Here is a 7,304-nt window from a genome sequence, read left to right as displayed (position 1 = left end):
TCTTTTTGTGAACTTTATGTGTCTTTGTGGTTTACTTTTTGGGCATGGAAAACTAGTTCTTCTAAGCTTCCAGTTTTCTCTTTTGAATTTATATTGAAGTGGACATGTTGCTTTTGTCTTCAGGAATTCCCATAGAGGCCCAAGTCAGATGAGGATCAGATGCTCTCAGGCTTTCTCCTAAGGTCTGGATCCATCCAGGAAAGATGCTGTCCTCAGGAATTTCAGGATTGGACCTGCCTGGGAACAGGGCCCAGGAAAGATGCTCATCTCAGGCAGCTGGTGGCCATGCTACCCAGAGATGCAAAGGGAGATGGGGGCGGGAAGAGGCCCCAAGTGCTCCTGGAGGCTGAAGGAAGGAACTGGGTTGGTCTGGATGCAAAGGATCAGGAAGCCGGGAGGTCAACTGTAGTGTCCAGGAAAGAAGCTAGCAGGTTGTGCAATCCAGGGAAGCAGAGGGAGGTGAGGGTGTGACCAGGCCCGGAGGGCTCCTGGGGACCGAGTAGAAACTGAGTTGATCTGGATGCAAAGGATCAGGAAGAAGTGGTGGATCCAGGCCAACAGGTCAGCCGCAGTGTCCAGAAGAGAGGCTGGCAGGTTGTGCAGCCCAGGAAAGCAGAGGTAGGTGAGGGTGGGACCAGGCCCAGAGGGCTCAGGGAGAGAGGCTGATGGGTTGTACATCATTTTATTTTCTTATCTATTGTCACTACTTCACACTTTTAAGGATACTTAAATCAGAAAGTAAAAATTTTTACCTTAACTTTTATTTTAACTTTTATTAAACTTTAGAATAGATTCATATTTAATTACATATTGTAACCATGGAAAATATTTCCTGTATAGTCTTATTTGCATTTCCTCAGCTTATTATCTTTACTTTGTACATTTGACATGACTAATAACTAATACTGGCACATTGCAATATTATGTGTGCATGTTTATGTGTGGATGTGTGTGGGTGCATATATACATCGGTGTATGTGCATGTGTACATATATCTATATGAGTGTGATTGTAGAGGCCAAAAGACAACATCAGGTGTCATTCCTCAAGTATTATATGCAATTTTAATCTTTGTTTGGGATAAGGTCTCTCACCTACAGTCCTGGAACTCAACTATGTTAGACTGGCTGACAGGCAAGCCCCAGGGATACATCTGTCTCTGCCTCACCTACACTGCTATTAAAAGCTGATGCCAACACACCTGACTTTTAAAATATGGATTATGGTGGTCAAACTCAGGTCTACATGCTTGCAAGACAAGCACTTCACTGACTGAGCTATCACCCCAGTTCAACAGCTGTACAGAGAATATTGGAAGCAATACAAAGGGCCAAAGAAAGGAATAACCATATCAAAGAGGGCACAGAAAGAAAACAAATTTAACTATAATTATAGAAAACAAAATAGAACTAGGAATGCAAAGAGAAAATAAAAGGCAGTAATCTACACACATCTTACAACAATAACTTAAAACACCAATGGTCTCAAATCCCCAATCAAAAGACACAGGATAGTTGAATTGATTAAGAAACAAAGTCCATTTTTTGTTGTTTACAACAAACTCATCTCACCTTCAAGGGCAGGCACCACATTTGAGTGAAAGAATGAAAACAAAAATATTTCAAGCAAATGGGACCAAGAACAAGCAGGCGTATCTATCCTAATATCTCACAAAATAGACTTCAAAGTAAAGTTAATCAGAAGAGATAAAAAAGGTCATTTTATTTTGATCAAGGGAACAAACAGCCAAGAAAATACTACAATTATAAACTTATGTACAGCAAACTCTGGGACACAAAATTTCATAAAAAAATTACTATCAAATTCAAGAAGCAGATTAAACCCAACAATAGGTGACTTCAATACTGCACTTTTTCCAATAGACAAGACATCTGGACAAAAAATAAATAGAGAAACATTTGAAATAAATGATATCATACATCCCATGAACCTAACAGATTTCTACAGATTATTCTACCCAAGCACCAAAGAATACATAGTCTCAACTCCCCTTGGAGTTTTCTCTAAAATAGATCACATATGGGCATACAAAAACACTCTCAACAAAAATACAGAAACTTGAAATAATCCCATGTGTTCTACCAGATCACAAAGCCGTAAAGGTTAAAATAATCTGCAAAAGAAGCTCTATTGGAGCTAGAACTTATAGAGATTAAAGAATACACCACAAAATGAGTCATGAATGAGTCAAAAAATCAAGTAAGAAATAAAAATATTCCTGGAAATAAATGAAAACACAGCATAACAAATCTTCTGGAACACATTAAAAGAAATCCTAAGAAGGTGCTCTTAGCACTAACATTAAAAAATTAGAACTAGCCAGGGTGATGATGCATGCCTTTAATCCCAACACTCAGGAGGCAGGGGTAGACAAATCACTGTAAGATTGTGACTAGCCTGGACTATGTAGCAAGTACCAGGCTAGTGGGGGCTACATGGAGACCCTGTCTCAATAAAACAAACAAAAAAATCAGAGCACAAATGACTTAATGATACAACTTAAAAATCTGTAAAAACAAGAAAAATCCAAATCCAAATCTAGCAAACAAAAATAAATAATAAAAATCAGAGCAGCAATCAATGAAATAGCAACAAAGAAAACAATACAAAGAATCAATGAATCTAAGAGTTGATTCTTTGAAAAGATAAACTCTGGACTCAGCCCAGCTAATCAAAAAATGAAAGAACAAATCCAAATCAACAAAATCAGAGATGAAAAGGGAAATGTTACAACAATCACCAAAGTAATACATAACATTATAAGGGAATACTTTAAAAAAACTTTTTGCTACTAAATTATAGAGTTTATAATGAGTAAAAGATTATATAAGGGTAATAATTCATCTGTAAACCTAGAAATGTACAGCCAATTTTGAAAGAGATGTACCCTAGCTCAGAAAAATCTTATTGAATAGGTTAATGCTGTTGTAATGAAATGCTTCTTTTAATTAAAATAAATAAAAAAATAATATTAATAATAATAAAAAATTGTACTCTATTAAAAAATCTGAAAGAAATGGATTTCTAGGTAAAATAGAACTACTAAGGTTAAGCAACAAAGAGATCAACAACTTAAACCGACCCATTATAAATAAAGAGATCAAAAAAGTACTACAAATCTTCCCGAATAAAAAAAGTCCATATCCTGGGTTCATGCACCAGCCCTGGCTCTTATAATCTTTCCACCCCCTCTTCCACAATGGTCCTTGACCCAGGAGTGGATGAGGCTCCACATAGGAGTCCTATCTTACACTCTACAGTTTCTTATTCTTTAAAACTTGGCCAGTTGTGGTTTTCTGTGTGCATCACACTCTGATGTATAAGGAAGCTTTAGAAGTGAGAGTGGAGGGATGTACCAGTTTTCTCTCCATCCCTTATTTGGCTATGTTCCATGAGCCTTGGTTCTAGAAGTTCAACTGTAGATGTGTCACCTAGTACTGGGCATCTCTCAGACGTATGTTCTCTGCATCTGACCATATGTACAATTCTGCAGTAGCCTCCATCTGTTGCATAAAGAAGCTTCTTTGATGAGTGGTATATGGTATGTTTGCCTGTACATATAAGGATTGAGATTTAGTATATAGTAAGAAGTTTCCTTTGTCTTACTTATGAAAGTGATAGGGTTTTCTCTGGGGTCTATGTCTTCTCCTGCCATGAGTATTTCACTGAGTTTATGGTGCCACCCACGAGTTCACTCCCATTAAGAGGTCTTTAAATCCAATTAGATAACTGTTGATTGCCCCCACCCCAGATAATAGGGCCACTACTGCACCAGTTAGTGGTAGTTTACCATGGTAGTTGTTATTGTTACTAGACTTTAGGATTCGGTTGGACCATTGCTTGTTTTTCTCCCTTGGCAGTTTTCATACCACCATCTAGCATTATGATAACCGAACTTCAGTTAGAAGGCTTCCAGGTCAGTTCCTGCTCCACTGCTTTTTTTAAAATATTATATTTATTAATTTTATTTTATGTGTATGAGTGTATTGCCTGCATGTATGTGAGTGCACCCATGTCGTGCAGGGCCGTAGAGGTCAGAAGAGGGCTTCGGATTCCCCTGGAACTGGAGTTAAGGATGGTTTGTAGCCACTGTGTGGGTGCTGGGAATCAGCCAGGGTAATCTGTAAGAGCAGTCAGTGCTCTTAAACACTGAGCCATCTCTCCAGCCCATGCTCCATTGCTTTTATCTACTAGTTCTGGGAGATAACCAAGTTTAGCAATATCTTGTGTTATTTTGAGAGTCTCTTCAACTACCTTGACCAGTCACTCTAAGGGAGGTCTCATTTGTCTGGCATCACATTCCCTGCTAAGTAGCTCCTAGGTATACATATGCATTAATGTTCAGACTCTGTATTTACATTTCTTGCAGGGTTTTGAGAGCATCACTTTTCCCTCTAAGTTTCTTAGCTGCCCAAGATTCATTCATCTCTACTCTTATCTCCCATATGGCCTCCCTTCTACCTCCTTTGCTATTCACAGTGCCCCCATTATCCCCACCCTTCCCCCAGTACCACCTGCCTCCCACCATCCTCCCTCTTCTGACTTCCCTCCCTACCCCATACCATGGCCCTTGCATGTCCTTCCCTCCTCTTGTCCCTGCTAAATACACCCTCTTTTCTGATCTACCCTCCCTAACCCCACTAACATCTGTTCCTTACTTTCAGGTTCTTTCTTTTCCTTTACCTCAATGGATCCATCCCTTTTCCTGGTTCCTGGTGTTACATCAGAATTGATATACTCACATATAAGGGATTAGTGCTACACTCTGCAAATGAGGGAGAATATACATCACTTACTTTTCTGTGTTTGTGTTACTTCACTTCATATAACATTCTCTAGTTTCATCCATTTACCAGCAAATACATAATGTCATCTTTTCTTACTACTGAGTAGAACCCCATTGTGTAAATATAACATATTTTCATAAAACATTTGTCAGTTGATGTCCCTCAGTTGAGGGACATTTAGGTTGTTTCCATGTCTTAGCTATTGTGAAGAGAGCAACAACAAACGTTCAGGTACCAGAAGCTTGCACATGTGAAATTGCGACAATGGTAGCATTGAACACAGGACCTACAGGACTCAGTTGAACAGGGGCCCAGAGAGGAGGAGAGAAATGGATGGCAGGCTGACACTAGACTGAAAACAATTCAAGTCTGATTGCTGCTGGGTGAGAGAGAGTTTAACTTACATAAGATCACTAGATGGGCTGACTGGACTCCAGTGAACCATTTGCACTGAAGGGCACTTGAGTACAAATGCCTGAATGAGTAGGACTTAACATGTACTACAGAATACATAAGGTTCAGTGGGGGCATGGGGAAGGCATGGAAGGGAGAGGGGGGATGAATTGGATTAAGAACTGTTGTATGAAGTTGTAAAAGCTCAAAAAATGAACTAAAAAATACACACACACACATACACACACACAAAATGACAGAAAAGTGACGAGTAGTTAACTCCAATATCAGGAATATTTGTAAATCCAATCAGCTATAGGTCTGTGAAATTCTACTGGAACAGGGTCTCCCCATAATCCAGCTGACCTGGAACTTGCTATGTAGACCAAGGTGGCCTGAATCTCACAGAGATCTGCCTGTCTCTGCCTCCCAAGAGCTGGGATTAAAGGTGTTTGCGACTATGCAAACATACAATGGTACATTTTTTTTAAGTCCAATTTATAGCAACATTTTACAAAAGCTTCAAAGCACTACAATCAATAATTCTAATATTATTCAAAAATATAGAAACAGAAGGAGGACTCCCAAACTCCTTCTATGAAGTAAGTATAACTCTAATACCAAAACGAGGTAAAGACACAGCAAAAGGGCTGGAGAGATGGCTCAGCAGTTAAGAGCACTTGCTGCTCTTGCAGAGGACCTGATTCAATTCCCAGAACACACATGGTGGCTAACAACTGTCTGTAACTCCAGTTCCAGAGAATCCAACACACTCCTCTGACATCCACAGGCACTGCACAACATGGGTGCACCTACCTACTTGTAGGAAATACACTCATAGGCACAAAATTAAAAATAATGAATAAAATATTTTTTAAAAGGTACAACAAAAAAGAAAACTCCAAGCCAATATTCCCCAATGAACACAAGCATGGAAATTCTCCACAACCTACTTACAAACCCTATAAAAACACATATTAATAATATCCTCCATCATGATTAAGTGGGCTTTATTCTAGAGGTGCGGGGATGGGTTCAAAATATGTAAGACAATAAATGTAATAAATCATATAAACAGACTTAAAGACAAAAAAGCATATGAGTATTTCAGTAGATGAAAAAGAAACCTTTGTCAAAAATCCAACATGCCTTCATAATAAAAATAATAGAGGGAATTGGACTGGAGGGAACATACCGCAACATCAAGGCTATATTTGGTAAACTCACAGTCAATGTGATTCTAAGTGGAGAAAAACATAAAGTACTTCCAATAAAATCAGGAATGAGACAAGGCTGTCCACTACTATCTCAACTACTTTTCAATATAAATGAGAAGGAAATTAAAGGGGTACTTATTAGAAGAGGTCAAATTACTCCTATTTGCAGACAAAATGATATTGTACATAAGAAATCCCACAAAAAATTAACCAGAAAACTTTTAGACATATGATCAGCACTTTAGCAAAGTGGTACAATACAAAATAAATTTGCAAAAGTCAATAGCCTTTTTATATGCCAATAATAAGCAATTAGAGAAAGAGATTTTGGAAACACCGCCATTAACAATAGCCTGAAAAACTAATAAAATACCACTGTGGGCCGGGTCCCACCCTCACCTCTCTCACCACCCTCAAGCCTCTTTCCCAGAAACTGGGGGTGACCTCTCAGCCTGGAACCACCACTGTTTCCTGAACCCTTGTATCCAGATGAACCCAAATCCTTCTTGTGGTCCCCAGGAGCCCTCTGGGCCTGGTCCCACCCTCACCTCCCTCTGCTTCCCTGGGCTGCACAGCTTGCTAGCCTTTTTCCTGGACTCTGAGGCTGACATCTCGGCCTGGGGCCACCACTGCTTCTTGATCCCTTGCATCGAGATGGACCCACCTCCTTCATGAGGTCCCCAACCTCAACGCCCTCTCCTTCCCTGGGCCTGCATGAATGGCTGGCTTCTCTTCTGAGTAAGCCTACTGTGCCCACTGAACATTGACTCCCCCAGCCTCATTCACCCTCCCATCTCCCCTGCCCATCTCTCCTCCTAGCCTGGGTGCTGTCCCATTCCTTGTCTTGGCAAAACCAGGGAACCACCAATGCTTCCTAATCCCTTGC

This window comes from Nannospalax galili, unplaced genomic scaffold (assembly GCF_000622305.1).
Source record: "Nannospalax galili isolate Female #2095 unplaced genomic scaffold, S.galili_v1.0 scaffold1014, whole genome shotgun sequence".
Classification (NCBI taxonomy): domain Eukaryota; kingdom Metazoa; phylum Chordata; class Mammalia; order Rodentia; family Spalacidae; genus Nannospalax; species Nannospalax galili.
This window is presented reverse-complemented; position numbering follows the sequence as displayed.